We start from the raw sequence: 20394 nt of genomic DNA on the forward strand, positions 1-20394 counted from the left end.
CTCACCTTAAGCGAACAGGTTGCACAGCACTGCTTGGCCGACCCTGGACTCCTCCCTGGAATCCCAGTAGAATATCGTGAAGGTGTGCGTCGACCTTCACGTAGCAGCCCTGCAGATGTCCAGCAGGGGCACACCAGACAAGAACGCCATGGTAGCAGCGACCGCTCTGGTCGAATAGGCTCTCGGACGGCCGGGCAACGGTCGGTTTGCCAACTGATGACAGTGCATGATGCAGCCGGAGAGCCACCTGGAAATGGAAGCCTTCGAGAGAGCCTTCCCTTGGTTCACAGGTCCAAAGTTCACAAACAGCTGTGTTCGGTCCACGTAGAACTTCAGCGCTCTAGCTACATCCAGCGAGTGCAAAGCCCTCTCGGCCGGTGACAAAGGCGACGGGGAAAAAGACTGGTAACACCAAAGGCTCGTTGAGATGGAAGTCCGACGGCACCTTGGGCATGAAGGAGGGGTGCGTCCTCAGCACTACCCTCGTATCGTGAAAGGTCAGGCATGGAGGCTTGCAGGATAGTGCCTGGATCTCTCCCACGTGTCGTGCGGAGGTGATGGCCACCAGGAACGCTGTTTTCCACGACAGAAACTTCAACGGGGCCGAATGCAATGGCTCGAATGGCGGACCCATGAGCCTGGTGAGCACCACGTTGAGCTCCCACGCCATGGCTGGCGCCTTCACCGGCGGGAATGATCGAAACAGTCCCTTCATAAATTCCTTAACCAGGCGATGATGCCACAGGGATGACCGCCCTGTAGTCCTGGTGTATCGGGAAATCGCTGCCAGGTGTATCTTGATTGAAGCATGAGATAGTCCAGCTTTGGCTAGCGACAGTAGGTAGGGCAATACTTGAGGGGCCGTAATCCGCAGAGGGTTAATCTTCTGTGCCCGGCACCAGATAGAGAACCTCTTCCACTTATGTCCATAGAACTTGATAGTTGAGGACGCCCTGGCCTTCTCAAGAACCTCTCTGCAGTCGGCCGGGATATCGTATCCTCCAAACTCTAGTGCTGCAGGAGCCAGGCCTGCAAGTTCAGCGACTCTGGGTCGTGATGAAGAATTGCGCCTCCTTCTCTGGAGAGAAAATCTGCGTCTGTCGACAGCTTGACTGGTGGGGACGCTGACAAGTCCAAAAGGCCCGGGAACCAGATCGGTCTCGGCCACGCCGGTGCGACGAGGATCATTCTGCACTGGGACCTCTTGAGCAGGTTGAGTCGGAGCAGCAACAGCAACAGAGGGAACGCATATAGGAACAGGCCATCCCAGGGGAACGAGAAAGCATCGCCCATGCTCCTCGGTTGGGGAAACCTGCTGGCGAACCTCTGGCACTTGGAGTTCGTCGCCGTCGCGAACAGGTAAATCTGGGGTTTGCCCCATCGCTGAAAGAGTCGATCCACTTGATCCTGGCGTAGTTCCCACTCGTGGCACGAGTGCAGCTCTCTGCTGAGTGAGTCGGCGATGGTGTTTTTTATCCCTGCCAGATGAAACGGCACCAGAAACATCCCTTGACCAACGGCCCAATGCCACAGATCCCGGGCTTCCTTGGATAGGGCTGGGGATCTGGTTCCGCCCTGCTTCCGGATGTAAAACATTGTGGTGGTGTTGTCGGTGAAGATCCTCACTACTTTGCCCTTGAGGGACGGGAGAAAGGACCTGAGGGCCCAGAACACTGCCCGGAGCTCCAGTATGTTGATGTGGATCGGTTTCTCCTGCGGTAGCCAAAGGCCTCTCGCGTGAAGATCTCCGGTGTGCGCTCCCCACCCCTCGTCACCGTCACCTGGTGCGCGGGGGTCTGAAAGTCTGTTCCTGCCGCCAGAGGAGCGCGGGTGCCCCACCACCGGATCGCTCAACGGAAGGTCTCGTTGAGAGGGATCCTGTCTTCGAAGCTGCCCGTTGCTTGTATCCAGTGGGCGTTGAGGAACTCCTGTAGAGGGCGCATCCGAAGCCTGCACAGGCGCATGAGATATATGCGAGAGGACATCATCCCGAGGAGGGACTTGATGGACCTCACCTTGGCCACGTCCGTGGCCAGCAGACGCTGCACCTTGCCTAGGATGGCTTTTGTCCTCTCCTCCGATGGTGAGGCCAGACGCGCCACTGTGTCGAGCTTGGCTCCCAGAAACAGTGCGACCTGCGAGGGGACCAGGTGGGACTTGGTGAAGATGGAGAACCCCAGGTCCGTGAGTAGCTGGACGGTCTTCGCCGTATGTTCCACGGTGAGCTCCCTTGTCCTTGCGCGGATGAGCCAATCGTCCAGGTAGGGGTAGACGTGGACCCCCTGTAGGCGCAGCCGCACCGCCACTGGAGCGAGGCACTTGGTGAAAAACCCTGGGTGCCGACTTCAGTCCGAACGGGAGGGCCTTGAACTGATAGTGCCGCCCTTGGACCACGAACCTGAGGAAATTTTGGTGTCCTTTTAAAATGGGGATGTGAAAGTATGCATCCTCCAAATCCGACGACGACATCAAATCGCCCTCCTCCAGTTGTCCCAGCACGTGCTGGAGGGTGACCATCCCGAACTTCTGTGCCTTGATGTACTTGTTCAGTCGTCGCAGGTCCAGGATGGGTCACCATCCTCCTGTCTTCTTTTTCACAAGGAAGTACCTTGAGCATACTCCGGAGCCCTGGAGCCTCTTCAGGACGAGCTCGATGGCACCTTTTTCTTGAGCATTGCCCTTACCGCCAACAGCAGTTGAGGGACGTGATTTTCCTTCCTGACCACGGGTGGTATGCGGGGGCACTTTAGAAATTCGAGGGCGTGCCCCTGGGCCAGAGCGTCCAGCACCCAACTGTTAGTGGAGATGGACTCCCACATGCTGATGAACTTCGCCAGCCGGCCTCCCACCGGGGTGCTTTGGTGGGGGCCCGACGCCACGGTCGGTTCTTGGTTGGGGGACGCCTTGCCACCTTGGCCTCCCTGGCAACGACGGCGGCGGCGTCCACCCGACTTGCCTCGTCTTCTATAGGCTTCTTGCGACGAGGAGCGGGCCGCTTGGCGGTATGAGGAGCCACCACCGAATCCCTTGGAGGCACCCTGCTTGCCTCCGGAGCTCCGAAAGGACGGCCTTCGTTGCCGGAGAACGCCTAGGGCCTTAGCTGTCTCCGTGTCTGCCTTGATGGCTTGGAGGGACTCATCCACTCTTTTCCCAAACAGGTTGTTCCCGTCGAATGGCATGTCCAAAACCTTGGCTTGTACGTCCTGGTGGAAATCCGTCGCCTTGAGCCACCCTCGTCGTCTAAGGCAAAGGCCGTTGCCTAGCTGGCGGAAACCGGTGTCGGCAATGTCCGTTGCCACCGTTATGGCATGGTCCGATGCCATCTCGCCTTCTTGCAAGATCTCCAGGGCCTTAGCCCTCTTGTCGTCCAGTAGGAAGTCCAACAGGGGGGCGATCCTGTACCATAACTCCCTGTCGTAGTGGGCCACGATCGCGAGGGCGTTGGCCGCCTTAATCGTTGTTGCCGCCGACAAGATAATTCGTCCCATTCCGTCCAGCTTCTTTCCTTCGCCGTCCGGCGGGGAAGTTGACGTCGAGGCGATGCCCCCCCCGCTTTCTTCTTGGCCGCCGCTGAGACGACCGAGTCAGGGGTCGGTTGTGCCCTAAGACACAAAGGGGCCGCGTCGGGGACCCGGTACTTCTTCTCGTACCGATCCCTCTTGGCAGGCGCCGTAGACGGGTTCTTGAGAAGGTGTCAACCAGCAGAGGCACGGCGAGGACTGTCTTCCTCTTGGCCTCGCGCCGTTGGTAAAGGAAGCCTTCCTTCTCTTCGGGGCAGAGCTGAAAAAGCTCGGATGCCATGGCGATCATTGCATGGAAAGATCTGATCTCGTCGGGCAGGGAGGCCCGGGCTGGAGGCGATGGGAGCTCCGTCCCGTCGTCACCGCCGTCGTCGTCGTCGGTACCCGTCGTGGCGGTGTCCATTCCCGTGTCATCCCCAGGGATGGGGGATGTGGGCAAAGGTTAAGTAGGCCGCGAGGGCTGAAAAGGCAGGGCTGGATGGGTCCGTCTTCTCTTGTTTGGGGGACTTCCCGACGGGCCTGGCTCTGGCTCCTCTGTCGGGCCTGGTTCCGGCTCCTCTGTCGGTGGTAGGGGCAATCTCGTCCATATCTCCAAACATAAGGATTGCCAACAAAATGGCCGCCGAGTTGTCCTGCGGCTCCGGAAGCGACGGGTGACTAGGACCCTCGCCGGTACCGCTGTCGTCCTCTTCGTCGGGATCCCTCCCGTGGGACCGGGGCCTCGTCGACGCCCTCATCGAGGCCCTCTAAGACTTCAACCAATTCCTCCTCGGAGGCTGTGTCCGTGTCCACAATGGCCACCACCCCCCCTCTTTTTCCACTGCGGTCTTCTCGATGGGTCTGAAAGGCTTCCCTCCGCGGAGGCATGGAAACTCTGGGCCCCGAAGTCGCCTCCACTGGTGTAGCTTCCGCAGGCTGCGCCAGGGCCGCTGCGACTTCCTCGATAGAGGCCTTGGCCGGGTGAATCAAGGCCTTTACCACCTTCTGTGGGCTTGTGGCCTTCACGTTGGGGGGAGGGTCACTGCCTCGCTCCCCCTCGGCTGGATCCTTCGAGCTCGACCGGGGCCTCTCCAGAAGCTTTGCCGGGTTCTCGGCCTTCCTCTTCCCTGAGCCAGAGCGTTGGCTCGTGGTTGATTGCGCTGGAGAGGATGCGCCCTGCCTGGCAGCTGAGGAGTCCGACCATTTGGCGCTCCTGGTGCCCGCGGACCCGCGGTGCTTTGCCTTCTGTTCGGCCCCCGTCACTAGGGCACCCTCACAGGACTAAGACGACCGCTCGGACTTCTTCTCACCTGACGGGCTCTTTCCTTCTAGCCAGTTGGAGAGACGACAGTGTCGGTCCTTGATCGTCTGTTCCGACATGTTCCTGCAAAACGCACAGTCCTTCTCCACGTGCGTTTTGTCCTCATGAAGGCAGTAGAGACATTTCGAGTGCTCGTCCTCCTTGAACACATTCTGCAGCTGGCATCCAGGGCAAACCCTGAACAGCTTTCCGGGCGTCTAGCTTCCTTTCTCCTGGGCCATGTCTGGGTAGGCTGCAGAAACTCCTGTACTCCTCCAAGAAGCGTAACTCGACGAAATCTTCAACCTTGAGCGGCGTTGAAAAATCCAAAATGGATCCCCGTTAATCGGATGTAGAGACGGTGGAGCTTGAGGCTCCATTTGACTGAAAAATGAGAAAATCTCTGGAAAAAGTGCGAAAAAGCAGCAAAAGCTCGAGAGCTAAACACGAGGACTCCCAACACTTGAGCATGTGGTAAAAATCTGAGGATGGCTGCCAGAGGCGGGGCTTAGGGAGAGGGCAGTCATTGGCTGGGGGCAGTATGACCCAGAGACCAGTGATTGGTTACTACTGAGAAAGACAGATCAGAAACGAAACTGATACTGTTTTTTTCTTTACCGAGGATTCCCGGCCTGACGACGGGGAATATTCATGAGCATGTGAATCCATGCCAGATCCCATGCTGGAGAAATGCAATTACACCCAGATATGCTAATAGGCAGACTTTCTAAATGCAGTTACACCACAGAGATATTAGGAGGATTTTCAAATATAACAGTTTCGCTTATATGGTTGAATGGTAGGGTAGTATGTCGTGAAGTAATTCCTTCAGTTCCTGCCCATGCCACACTTAATGTTGGCTTCTTTCTTCTCCTGCAGATACGATCTGGAGCCGTCCTTTGCTTTGGTCCTTAGCCGATGGGCTGGCCGGGCAGAGGGCTGCCCTAGGTGGTTGGCTTTGGCTTGACTGGAGGGCTTGCCGGACCAATCATGGCACGATGGGTGGGTCGGGAGTCAGGAGGGAGTGGATCAGGAAGCGGGAAGGAGCGAGGGTAAGGGAGGGGAGAACAAGGACAGAGGATCATGTTTGCCTTCTCAGGCAGACTAAATTAACAAAATGGCAAGCATTGCCAGGAACAATCACCCGGATGGCCTCTTCGTGCAAAGGGGGCCATGGGTGTTGCGGTGGTGTTTTGGCCTCATTGGAGGGCTTGCCGGACCAATCACGGCACAAAGAGCAGGTCGGGAGGCGGTGGATCAGGAAGCATGAAGTAGCAAGGGTGAGGGAGGGAAGAACAAGGACAGAGGATCGTGTTTGCCTTCTCAGGCAGAATAAATTAACAAAACGGTAAGCAGTGCCAGGAACACTCACCCAGGTGGCCTCTTCGTGCAAAGCCTTCCGGGCCTTGAACACTGCTAGCAGTTCCAACAGGTTGTGATTGGACGCTACTGCTGGAGACCACATGCTGTGTGCTGTCTGTTGAAGGAGGTGAGCCCCCACCCCGACAGATGCATGTGTGGTGAGAGTGGCTTCTACTGCAGTGGTGGTGAAGGCTTGTCCCTGGAAAAAGATTTCCCTTGACCACCACTGCAGAGACTGAACGGAGGCTGCCGAGACAACCACTAGATCGTCCCACTGGCCGCTGGCCTGACACCATTGGCTCAAGAGCCACTCTTGCATGGGCCGCATGCGCAGATGAGCGCGAGGAACTAGGTAGACGCAGGAAGCAATCATCTGCATCAGTCGCATGGCTTTGTGTACGGTCACCTGGTGACTTGCTGTATAGAGAGTCATCTGCATCAGCATGTTCTGAACCCTCTCAGGGATGCAGGGGGAAGACAAGCCAGTCTTCTGTCCGAATTAGAGCCCTGTTAGGAATGTAAGTGCACTGCCATGCTTGACCATTAATTCCTATGACTTGTGTTCCCCAGATTTATATGTAAATATGTTTATATGGTTGCTGAAAGTACTTGTTACCATCATCTGCTTTAAGTTATGCCATGTAGGTAGGTGGCAGGGTTCACCTTGGAGGACACAGACATCACCATGGAACATGGAATTTGCATGCTGTACAGAGGTTCCAGGGTGGACAGTTGAGTGGAGTAGGTAGCTGGAGGTCGCTGCGCTTGTAGCTTGTCTTTAATCATGTTACTTAATAAAAGCAACTGTAGACTTCTGCATGCTCAGTTTATTGATTTACTTGTCAATGTAACAACTGGCGACGAGGATTAAGCAGCAGCGACCTCTGGCTTTGTGGATCCTGGAAGCAGGGATGCAGACCACTGTCCCAGATCTGGAGCAGGCGGGAGCACCAACAGCAAGCGCCCGGGGAGCAGCATATCACCAGAATAGAAGGTGAGGGCTGCAGCGCGCAGCTGGGAAAGGAAGGGTAACGAAACGAGCATACGCTCACAAGGCTGGTCCGAGAGCGAGGTGTGGTTGGTGGAGCAGAGGACAGGTCAGAGGAAAGTACCCAAAGACGTCATGATGCAGGGGCGTTGAAGGTGAAAAAAAGGAAGCGAAAACAAAGTCTGACGCAACTTTGCCACGACGACTGGGGGCGCACACAAGTTAGTCCTGCGCATGCTGCTCCAACAATCAGTGCAACACCGTTGAGGAACAGAGACAGTGAGACATTATTTGCACTTGGGAGTATTACCATCAAAAAGATTCAATCAGAAGTGGAAGAACCCTGTTTGTTAAAAACAAAAATACCTAATCCTGAGCTTTCATCTGACGTAGCCAGTGGTGAAACAGAACAAGTTACTTACCTACTGTTAACGTTCTTTCGATTGGATGTTCCTCCAACGTATTCACATCTTTGACATGTGATGCCCACAGCTGTGCTGCTTTGGAAATTGTTCGGCAGAGGGCGTCCGGTCAATGTCCCTCGAGGGCCTCGGTCGAGGGTGACGTCATTAGATGTTATAAGTAGGACGCACAGCGCCCGTAGCCCCAGTTCATGTTTTTTCCCCTCCACGTGTGCCCTTATCGCACACCAATGCTCCTTGACTGCACTAGCCTTGCGGGAAAGCAAGCTGCAATAGCATAGGAAGTTTTTCAGCGGGGCAGGCTTGGAGGGCGATGTGGAATACGTTGGAGGAACATCCAATCGAAAGAAAGTTATCAGTTGGTAAGTAACTTGTTCTTCAAATGGATTGTGTCCTCCAACGTATTCCACATCTTTGACAGACTCCCAAAGCAGCATCAGAGAGGCGGAGGGAGAATTTGGATTTGCCCAATCAGATGGCAGAATAGAGCACAGCTTTACCAAAGGCCATATCTGGACCATGGAAAGTGTCCAGGGAGTAATGCTTGACAAAGGTATGGACGGAAGACCACGTCGCAGCATCACAAATATTTTTGACAGGAACTCTCCGCTGCAGGGCCGTGGATGCAGCCACGCCCCTAGTAGAGTGCACTCAAAACCCCTCAGGAGGGTCCTTTCCAGCCAATCTCTACCATTCAGCAACGGTGAGGATAATCCACCTGGACAAAGTCTGTTTGGTAACAGCCTGACCCAATCGGTGTCCAGTGTAGCCCACAAAAGGTTTGTCCACTCTGACCCTGGCCATCCTAGAAATATAAAAGCTTAAAGCTTTCCTAGGGTCCAACCTATGGAGCCGCTCCTCTTCCTTACCAGGATGAGGAGGATAGAAAGCAGGAAGCACCACCTTCTGGCTCAAATGAAATTCAGACACCACCTTAGGGAGGACGGAAGGATGGATGGATGGATAGACGGACAGACCCTTAGTACAACCCTATCCCGGTGGAACACAGTAAAGGGTGGCTTAGACTAAAGTGCCTGCCACTCACTCACTCTGCGAGCAGATGTAACTGCAACCAAGAAAACTGTCTTGAAGGACAACAATCTCAAAGGACAAGAGTGCAAAGGTTCAAACGGAACACCCATCAAAAACCTCGACAAGATTCAGATCCCAAACCGGCACCTGAAAAAGGGACGGCAGGAACACATTTGTGAGGCCTTTTAGAAACTGGGTAATCCAGGGAATCTTAAAATAAGCACATTCTTCAGACGAGCGCTTGAAAATTGACAGCGCTGCCAGGTAACCTTTAATGGTACCCACTTGCAGCCCGTTGTGGGCTAAAGGAAGCAAGAAAGAAAGAACCATTGGAATGGAACACTGAAAAGGATCTACATTGTGTCCCCTGAACCAGTCACAAAACTTACATCAACGGTACAGGTATTTTGTTGCTGGCCGCCTGGCCGAAAGCAACACCTCCATCACGTCATCCGGGAGGTCCCAATCCTTATATCTCAACCTTTCAGAAACCAAGGGTGCAGGTTGAGAGTCTTGACCTCTGGATGGAGAACCCAACCTCCCTGTCGTGAGAGAAGATGCTCTTTGTGGGAAGATGGCGTGGAGGACAGATGGACCACGGTCTCCTGGCCCAATCCGGAGCAATTGGGATCAGGTGAGACCCAAACCTCTGCAACCTCATTAGAACGTGTTGAATGACGGGGACCGGAGGGAACGCGTACAGCAGCGGGAATGACCAATCCACTGCAAATGCATTCCTTAAAGCTCCTCTCTGAGGAAATTCCCTTGAGCAATATGTTTCGCAATTCCGGTTGGCACCGGTCGCAAACAGATCCACTTGAGGGGTTCCCCAAAGGGCGAAGATCTCCTGAAGGACTTCCTGAGCTAACTCCCACTCGTGGGAGACCATGCTTTGCATGCTCAGAGCGTCCGTCGCCATATTCTCCTCTCCGGCCTGATGAACCACCGAGAGCGAGATTCCTTGCTGTATTTCCCAGAACCAGAGCTGCATCGCCTCCCTGCAGAGCGGGAGCACCCCCATGCCCCCCTTCTTGTTGAGGTATTGCATGGCCACAGTGTTGTCCGTCATGATCAGGACACTTCTCCAAGCCAGACCACGAGGGCAGAAAAGCCTTCAGGGCGAGCCCGATGGCCCGGAGCTCCAAAAGATTGATGTGAATTCTGGACTCCGACGGAGACCAACGACCACTGGTGGTCGGAGCGTTGGCCCCCTATCCTGTGAGGGAAGCATCCGTCCCCACCGGCCATGGTTGCCAAAACGGCTCCCCCTGCATCAGATTCTCTTTGCTGGCCCACCACAGAAGATCCTGTGAGACCGTGAGCAGAATCTGAAGGAGATCTGACATCTTGCCCGAGAATTGAGACCACTGCGTCCTGAGGGCCTATTGAAAGGATCTCATCCGTAGCCTGGCCTCTGGCACCAGAAGAATGCAGGATGCCATGAGGCCGAGCAACCTTAAGAACTCGAAAGCAAGGAGACGCTCGGCATGTTGAAACTTGACGACCATCAGGACAATGTGAATAGCCCTCACATTGGGTGGCGAGCACTTCCCCAAGGATGTGGCCAACAAAGCCCCGATGTACTGAAGCTGTTAGGTGTCATGTGCGACTTTTTGAAATTGAGGGAGAAGCCCAGCTTTTTGAACGAGTGGCAGGTGAGGCTGAGGTGCTGCAAGGATTGTTCAGGAGAATGTGCCCGGATCAGCCAGTTGTCCAGGTAGGGGTAGACGCGAATCCCCCCCCCCTTCGCCCGAGATATACCACCACAACCACCATGAGCTTGGTGAAGACCCTCGCTGCGGAGGTCAACCCGAATGGCAGGACCCAAAACTTAAAGTGCGAGTTGCAACGGCAAACCTCAGGTATTTCCTGTGCTTTGGAGGGAGAGTTGCCCCTCGAGTCATCGGTGGAAAGACCAGTTTTAGACTTAGATTTACAGGGTTTGGAAACCCGACCTACATGCAATTACCCCTTACGCTGCCGCAAGGCCTTAGCAGTCAACGACTGGCACTCCAGGCAGTCGTCTGTGTCGTGGCTCTCACCCAGACACCACAAGCAGACACGGTGCGGGTCTGTGATGGACATCTTGGACGTACAGTCCTTGCACTGCTTAAAGCCCAACCGTGGGGTCTGAGGGGTAGATTACGAAGACATCCCAAAAAGGTAAGACACGAGGCATGCCGAGTTCTCAAAGCAAACATGTTTGCGGAAAAAACAGAACTGGGGCTATGGGCGCTGTGTATCCTACTTATAACATCCGATATCAACGGAGGCCCTCGAGGGTCATTGACCCGACGCAGGACGCCTTCTGCTGAAAAATTTCCGAAGCAGCACAGCTGTGGGCATTACATGTCAAAGATGTGGAATACTTTGGAGGACACAATCCATTCGAAACAGCAGTTCCTGAACAGGCATCTGCCACCTTCGTGAATTCCCAAGTGGCATCAAGATCAAAAAACACCACTGCTTATTGCACTTTAGACCACGCCAGACAAGAAGCAGCAAAAAGAAAAAACCTCACTTGCAAAGTAAACCTTCTTCCAAAGAAGACTTAAGTTATTAACATCTCTAGCCATATACTCACAGAATTTGAGTGATCTATCTTACAGAAAGGTATTTCATTTGTACCCCACTATAGTAGCTCTTTACTCAAGAGAAAATCAGCTTCTTTAGGCGCACCCAGAAAATGAAACTTAAGTTATTTTTTGACTCGAGTGAATTCGCAGAAACGACTGGAGAAGAAACTGAATTCCTTGAAATGAGACCCAAAAGAACATCGATTGCTTCTGTTCAGAGCTCCATTTCAGATGCTTTTCAAAAACAAGTATTGAAGGATTTCCGGAAAATCACCTTTAGAAAATGGTCACGTTGTAAATTTACTCACAGAGAACAGGTGCTCGATCACCTTTGGAAGAATCGTGAACTGACCAAGCCGGCGGATAAAGGTGAAGCCCTTGTACAAATGGATACAACAAAGTACAAAACTGAAATTGAACACCAACTATAATACCAAGACACTTATCTAGAAGTGTTCAACGATCTATCTGAACAGGTATGCAACATTATCACAAATGTCTTAGAAGAAGCTGTAGCTGATTAGCGCATCACACTTTGGACCAAATATTTCTTTACAAACCTACACCCCTCTATGCCAGCAATTTACATCCTCCCAAAGATCCATAAAAACATACAAAATCCATTTGAGAGACCGATAATTGCGGCTAACAATAGCCTTCTAGAACCACTGGTACTACATTTTGTTTGAGCTATTCAACCCCTGACACGTGGCTTTAAAACATACATTAAAGACACCAACTACTTTGTTAAAGCTACGAGATATCCCATTTCACAAGAACATTGATATTCTATTTACTATGTATGTATTAAGTCTTTACACCAATATCACACATCATGGCGGCCTTGAGGCCATGGAATGGCTGTTTCTGACATCCAAAGATAGCTGCAAGGCTGATTTGGCTACTAATCTTGAAACTACTCAAAACTGTGCTAAACAATTTCTATGTTTAAAAACAGATACTTTGTTAAAATGTCTGGAACTTCTATGGGAGTCACCATCTGGAGGAAAACCATATCTCATGTCATCCAATAGGTTGAACACTACATTTTTTGTCAGGGGTGCGGGGTCTGATATAACAGGGTAAGTACAAAATTATATATATGAATCACAGACTACCTCCTTCTCCTGGGTTTTGGTTCTTTAAGACCAACATTAGCTGAAATATGTTGACTCATATCAACAGGCAAAAACCAGTCCCATACCTTAATGTTTTTTATATAGCAAAAAATCATTTATTGTATTCATTTCAAGGACACTTCTTTTATCAAAAGTTTTTCATTGTTAAAAACATATCACATCTTGTATTTCACAATCACATAATTATTCTTATTCTTCACGGGTTAGTATGCAGTATGTGGTGTATCTTTTTTGCCATGGGTTCATTAGTTGAACAAAGAATAATAATTACAGATGTTCAATAAATGTCTGAATGTCTTCGATCAGAGCCTCAAAAGACTCGGAAAAGAAAGGAATCTTAATATTCTTCCTTCTAAATTCTTACAGACATGGACAGTTTATAACAGTGCAAATCATTTACTCAAATGTGTTTGAGGGAACCCAGCCACACTCTTGTCCTGTATAACAATCTCTTATTTCTCTTTCTGAGTCTATGAGGGATACTTAATGTCGGTTATCCCGAAAGAAGGGAATAGTTTATCTGTAACTCCATTTCTCCAGCACTGGTAACTTTCATGGATTCACATGCTTAGAATATTCCCCGTCGTCAGGCTGGGAATCCTCGGTAAATTATATAGACCTTTTCCATAGGAAAATTTCGACACTTTTGTGTCCTATCTACGTCGTTTTGGGCTGCGTACGCCTGCGCCATTAGGACGTAGAGGTATAAGTAGCCCCGCCCCCGCGGATCCCTCAGATTTCGACCCCAAAAGTAGTCTGGGGGGACATCTGGTTTGCATGCCAGGGGAGGCTGGCGGGCGCATGTGAATCCATGAAAGATACCAATGCTGGAGAAATGGAGTTACAGGTAAGAAACTATTCCCTTCTCCAGCATTGGATCTTGTTAGGAAAGATTTCGTAATTGTGGGTAATTTTCCTTCCATGTGGCAACCCATAAACTTTTTGCTGTTGTTTTTCACCTTGTTCTCGACTTTGCCAGAGAAGTGCAGCCTTCTGCCGCACTCCTCTAGGCTTTCGCTCCATTCTTACGGGGAAACTGACATGCCCTTAAGACAGTCAGTACCGGGAAACGCTGTTTTCCGTAGTTTCTTTTATCATGTTGTGGCTTTCGTGCAACATGACACAAGAGGGCACTGTAAGCTAAGTTACTGCTCTCTTGGGTCTCTAGCCTTCTACAGGCCCTAGATACTCTTTTAGGATTGTAACTGATCGGTGCAAGTGATTCAAGGACGGGAATGGTGGCAGCGATCGTTCGTGTTTTGAGCTCCTTTTGGCGTTTTAAGCGCGTTTCTCGCGCTTAGCCCAAATTGGTGGCCTGGCTCCCAAAATGGCCAGACCACGAGGCTCCTTTGTCCTGTCCGCTGACCGTCTTGCTCCCTTCACCTTCCCCAGGTCGAGTCGACCCGGGGCCTTCCTTATTTTGGCATGTACTTTCCCGCGAAACACGGATGCTTTCGCGGGCTTCTACAGGCCTTGTGTGTGCCTCCAGGATGTGGGCTGGGATGTCTGGTCCCAATACACATCCTGGGTGCTAGAGAGTCTAGGGTGGTGTGAATGCCTGGGACCACCGTGGTCTGTGATAGGTCCACGTATGGTGTGAGTGTTGATGAGCGGATCTCCCATTGGGTCCCCTCCGTTTTGGCGCGAAGGGAACCGTGGATAAGAGGGGGCTGGAAACACCACTACCATGTCGATCTCCTGAGTTCTCACGAACGAAGGAATACAGGAGCCAAGTATCCTGCAACCAAGAGGCTGAACCGAGGAATCGCTGGTGACCCGCTGAAGGACTGCTCCTCTGCACTGCTGTCGCCTTGTGAAACCCTTTTTACCCCTGATCGAACCAGAAGGCCTGTACTGGTACTTCGACCCTTGGAATAGCGGGAACAGCTATTCTCGGCATCTTCACCATCTCCTGCTCGTAAGCCTTCGGAAGCGTCTCTGGGCCATCCAGCAGACTGACCAGCCTACACAGGAGTCTGGCTCTGTAACCGCCGCCAGGTTGTGTAGTATTTCGAGTCCTTGTCACTCTCACACGATTCGTACACTTGGCGTTCCCAGGTCTGAAGTGAGTAGTGTACATTTGGCTCAGATACACACGGCCGCTCCGTTGCCCTGCTGTGGTAAACTGTGCGGGTTCACTTAGTTTGGGACGTCTTTTACTCAACTCTGCTGCTGCAGAATCTACACGACGACGAGACGTCCCCTGCTCTCCTGAGCCTGCCAGCGACTGAAACTGACGCGGAGAAGCCTGGGTCTGCTTGCATCAGGGACCGGTGAGTAGCATAGCTAGGAACTGGTCGCCCTCCTGCAGGAGCCTATAGCTTTTCCCCGCTGTGTCAAAACAGCACGCCTTTCCGTACTCGCGCTCTGCTTCTGCCCACAGTGGAGGCTGCGCTTGAGTCGCGGAACTCTGTTCTCCTTCATTTGTGCACTAAAATGAACTGCCTGATTCCCTCGAAGAAACTCCCCCTTTTGCCCGTTGGCACCAGCGTGTGCAGGTACTTTTGAGCACAAGGCTCCACTCTTCGTAGGGCTCGGACTTCCTTTTAGTTAGGTGCCTCTGAAGGCGGACTGGGTCTAAGCATTATTTCGCACTGCCTGTTTTCCTTACCTTTTAGGTGGACTACACATTTCGTGCATCTAACGCTTGAGACTTGTTTGTATTTGTATATATATTGTATTGGTATGGTATGTGTTGGTTTACTAGAGTTGTATTGCGATTTCTCGCTACGGTCATTGTTTTAAAGGCCTTGGAATGTGTATATATTTTTAATATAACACCTGTTTGGAGTAGTTTGTAAGTGTCCTTGCTTTGTGTGCTCATTGCAGGCTTTCAGTCACCCTCACCCCTCTTGAGACCTAGTCTTGACCGCCGCGATCGCTACCCTGATTGGTCTGGCTTGTCCAGAGGTTACCCTGTTCCAAGTAATTAGGTTGGCCTTCTGAACTTCTGCGCCGCCAGGACAGAGTTCAGAAATGCGTCTTAACAGTTCTTTCATGGATTCACATGCTTAGAATAGATTGTACAACAGTATCCCCCATAGATGGAGGTGTGTATGCAAACCAATATCTCCATAACCATGATGCATACTTATCATGGCAAAACATCACCGTATAGTATGTTAACAGTGACAACATCACACTTCAAATTACATTGGCCAAAGGATGTGACCCCCTTAATTGGGGCTTACCTTATTGAAACAGGTGCCGTAGGACTGCGCGACCCATCTGTGTATCCTCAGCATGTTGCTGCTCGAGGAAATAATGCCGGGTAAACGTGTGTGGTACCGACCAGGAAGCCGCCTGACAGATGTCTCCCAGCGGAATTCTGGACCACAACGCCGTCGACGAGGAAGTGGATCTCGTCGAATGGGCCCTTGGATGCTTCTCCAGCGGTTTTCAGGCTTTTGAGTGACAAAAGGAAATAGTAGACGACACCCATCGGGCTAGTCCTTGTTTCGAGATCGACTTACCTTTAGCTGAAGGGCCATAAGCCACAAATAGCTGTCTCGTGCCTCTGAAGCTTTGAGTGCGATGGAGGTAAAATTTTAAAGCTCTTTTCACGTCCAATGTATGGAGAGTCTTCTCCGCAACCGACGAAGGTGTTGGAAAAAACTTCGGCAGCACTATAGAAGAGTGCTTATGAAACATGGTAGGTACTTTAGGAATGAAATGAGGATTAGTAGCCAACACTACTTTATTACTGAAAAATCTCAAGTACGGTGGATCGATCACTAAAGCTTGTATTTCTGACAGTCGCCGAGCCGAAGTAATAGCTACCAGAAAAGCCAACTTCCATGACAAAAATTTCAATGATGACGATATCGGCTCAAAAGGGGGCTTCATCAGCGCTGCCAGAACCAGGTTAAGACTCCAGCTTGGAGGGAACTTTTTCGCCGGAGGAAAGGTTCGGAACAACCCTTTAAGGAAATGTTTAATCAGCCGGTCACTTAATAACGGAGTTGAATGTCTCTTCCGAGTAAATCTCGAAATGGCAGCCAGATGCATTTTTATGGATGAAACAGACAAGCCTTTTTGAGCTAGGAGTAGCAAGTATGGTAGAAGCTGTTCCGGTGTGATATCCAGCGGGACCAGACCTGGTTGACCTGCGCACCATATGCAGAATCTCCTCCATTTGTATGAATATGAAGCGTTCGTGGACAGCGCCCTCGCCGCTTGCAAAATGCAACGACAGTCCGCTGGAATCTCTAACGTACCAAACTCTGAGAAATCAGGAGCCAGGCTGTCAGACTGAGGCGGTCAGGGTCGTGATGCCAAACAACCCCTTTCTCCTGAGACAGAAGGTTCGGGACTTTCTGGAACCTCATTGGTTCTGCCGCTGAAATGGAGTAGATCGGAGAACCACACTTGTCTGGCCCAGTACAGGGCCACCAGGATCACCCGACATGGATATCTGTGAATCCATTGCAGCGTCCGACATATGAGCGGAAATGGGGGGGAAGGCATACAGAAACTTGCCCGTCCACGGGAAAGAGAACGCTTCCCCTAGTGAGTCTTGCTGCGGCCACCTGCTCGCGTATTGTGGGCATTTCTTGTTGTCTCTCGTTGCAATGAGGTCGAGGGCTGGATGACCCCATTTCTCAAATACACGGTGTAGTTGTTGGTTGCTCAATTCCCATTTGTGTAGTCAGTTCATTTCCCTGCTGAGAGAGTCTGTTTGCACGTTTTTGACTCCTGGCAAGTGGAACGCCAATAGATATATCTTCTGCTGAATGGCCCAATGCCAGATCTCCTGGGCTTCGGATGACAGTTCTGGAGCGAGTTACTCCCTGTTTCCTTAGATAAAACGTTGTGTTGTCTGTCATAATCCGTACAACCGATCCCTTTATCCGTGGAAGAAAGGATTTAAGGGCCCAACGCACCGCCCTTAATTCCAGCACATTGATATGAAGGCCGGATTCCTCCGATGACCAACGCCCCTGAACCTGTAGGGAATCCAGATGAGCTCCCCATCCAGTTAGGGAAGCATCCGTCACCACCGTCATCTGGAACACCGGTTCCAGTAAGGGCATTCCCTTTGTCAGATTTATGGAAACTCTCCACCACTGAAGTGCCTGCACGAGTTTGCTGTTGATGGTCAATTTGTCCGACCAAAGCCCTTGACTCTGTGCCCATCGATCCGCCAAGAATTCTTGAACCTGTCTCATGAAGAGATAATTGTTGATTAAGGGTATGCAGGACGACATGGTCCCCAGTAGGGACATGTACCTTCGCACTGATACTCTGGTGTTGACTTTCCACTCTGATGCTTTTTGCTGCAGTTTCAGAACCCTTTCGACGGATGGCTTTACCAGTCCTGACTGCGTCTGGAACTCTACCCCCAGAGAGACCAAGGTCCTTGATGGCAATAAGGAGGACTTTTCGAAGTTTTTTGTGAAGCCCAAACGTTGTAGGAGGCACATGGTGGCATACAGACTTTCCTGTGTTATTTCTGGAGACAACCCCCTCACTAGCCAATCGTCTAGATAAGGGTACACATGATGACCTTCTTTCCTTAACCAGGCTGCTACTGGAGCCAGGCACTTGGTGAACGTCCTGGGAGACGATTTTAGACCGAATGGGAGGACCTTGAACTGATAGTGGGTCCGTCCGACGACAAACCTTAGAAATCTTTTGTGACGCCGACGCATTGGGATATGGAAGTATGCGTCCTGAAGATCTAGCGCCGACAAATAGTCTCCTGGTTGTATCGAACGGATCACTTCTTGGAGCGTAAGCATCTTGAACTTTAGATTCTTGAGCAGTTTGTTGAGTGCTCGTAGATCTAGAATGGGACGCCATTTTCCATTGGGTTTCTTGACGACAAAGTAACAGGAGTACAATCCCTGTCCTCTTTCTGCCACCGGGACCAGTTCTATAGCCCCTTTCTGCAGTATAAGCGTCACCTCTTGCCTTAGTATTTGAAGGTGGGGCTGTGTCGAGAACACCGGTGGAATGCGTGGCGGCTTGTCCTTGAACTGTAGAGAATGGCCCAGATGTATTGTGTCCAAAACCCGTTGGTCTGTTATGCGTGCCCACTCGTCGACGTGACGAGACACTCTGCCCCCCCAGGACGCCCTGTTTATCATTCGTCGACGAGGAGTAGACGCCTCGTCGTCTGGAGGTTTGGTAATCTCTGCCTTTTCGAGTAGCTTGGGCTGCACATCTGTAGCCTTGGGAAGAGTAGGAGGGCCTGGTGAAACCTCAGTCTCTAGATGATCCAAACCGGGAGTTACCTGATGCTCCTCTGAAGGGACGAAAGGAACGAAAATTCCTACCACTCTGGAGGGCTCCAAGGGAACGAGCCGTGTCAGAATCTTCTTTCATGCCCTTCAGGGCTTCATCGACTTTCTCCCCAAACAGGTGTTCTCCTTCGCACGGCATATCCATTACCTTATATTGTACCTCTGGTCTGAACGTCGTGCATTTAAGCCAGGCTTGCCTCCGTAACACTACGCCATAGTTAATTTGTTTAAAGCCTGATTCCGCCAGGTCGACAGCAATGTTAATGGAATGATTGGAGGCCTCTTCTCCCTCACGTACGAGCAGCATGGCCGACTTCCTGTGTTCCTCCGGCAGATGGTCCAAGATAGGAGCTAGTCGATGCCACATTTCCCTATCATACCTGGCCATAATAGCCAAGGAGTTGGCTGCTTTAACTGTAGTCGGCACCGACCGATAGAACTTTCTTTCCAAAAGCATCTTGTCTCCTGGCTTCGTTATCGGGCGGGGTCGTGCATTTGTGTTGCGACCTTGCCTTTCTGGCCTCCGCGGCGGATACCACCGATTCCGGCGAAGGTTGAGACGTCAAGCACTTGGGGGTCGATTCCAGAGCCTTGAATTTCTTTTCCAATCGACCTTTTACTGCCGGTTCTGAAAAAGGGTGACGCATGGTTTTCAGTCCCTCCTGCCAGACATGGTCTAAAATGGGCATAGCAAATATTGCCTTTCTTCTCTTGCCCATATGATCGAACAGAAAACAATCGTTTTTCTCTTCTTCTGGGACGAGGCCAAACTCTGCAAATGCTTTACCAATGATGCCATGGAAAGCACCCACATCATCAGGTGGTGATGGCTGCGCTGGACTCTTCAGAGTTTCCATCTCCGCTTCAGAGTCCCATGTAGGGTCCCTTGAGGGGGATAACGAGATGTCTGAAACCGACCCTTCACGTTCCGACTCTGACAGTTCCTCTTCTTCCTGCGGACGAGAACGATCTTCCTCAACCGGGTAAGCGGTAGGAATTCTGGGTGGAGGGCGAGGAGCTGGGCCTGGCTCGTCGACGACTGACGAGGCTTGCGGTGCTGTCGGGACAAGCTGAGGTAACCGAGTGTCCAACCGCTCCAACAGCTTCTGTAATGTGTTCAACACCTGCAGGCACAGAACAGCCTGGGGATTCAGTAAGGAAGAGGTAACTGGAATGGCACTTCCACTAAAGAGTGACCCCGAACCAGTTGGTTGTAGTCCCAGATCGGTTGGATGTGCGACCAGATCACGGTCATCCTCCGCCGACGAGATGGAGAAAGCCGCTTCTGGTTGCAGCAAGGCTTCAGGCGGAATCTGGTCAAAAACCTCCGGTTGCCATCCCACCGACGGGGCCACCGTCGACGATGACATCTTTCCCATAGGCTCTGTTTGACCTGACGAAATAGCCGTCGGAAGATCCGTCGCCGGAGACAAAGCAGGCGTCGACGACGGGACCGTCGTCGATGAAGTCTGTGGAGCAGGGCCTTGAGGCGTTCCCGTGGTTTTTGGCCTCGACTTGTGGGACGAGGACTCTCGACTCGAGGTAGACTTATGACGGTCTCCTGAGGAGGATTTCGATGGGTCTTTTCTCTCCTTTTTAGATGAGGAGGAAGACGAAGCCTTATGTGAAGAGGAGGACTTCGCAGGATGTTTCTCCGAGGGGTGTTTTTCAGATGAGCGCGATTTCTTTGCCAGAGGCTCCGCCGACCCTGATCGACGAGGGGGGACAGGAGACTTAGATCGCGAGGCTGTAGAGCCTACCTCCGATGCCGGGTACGCACCCACTCCGTCATTGAGCCAAGTAACCAGGCGTCTGTTGCGGTCTTTTAGG

Source organism: Ambystoma mexicanum, chromosome 8 (genome assembly GCF_040938575.1).
Source record: "Ambystoma mexicanum isolate Mex_15411 chromosome 8, UKY_AmexF1_1, whole genome shotgun sequence".
Lineage (NCBI taxonomy): Eukaryota > Metazoa > Chordata > Amphibia > Caudata > Ambystomatidae > Ambystoma > Ambystoma mexicanum.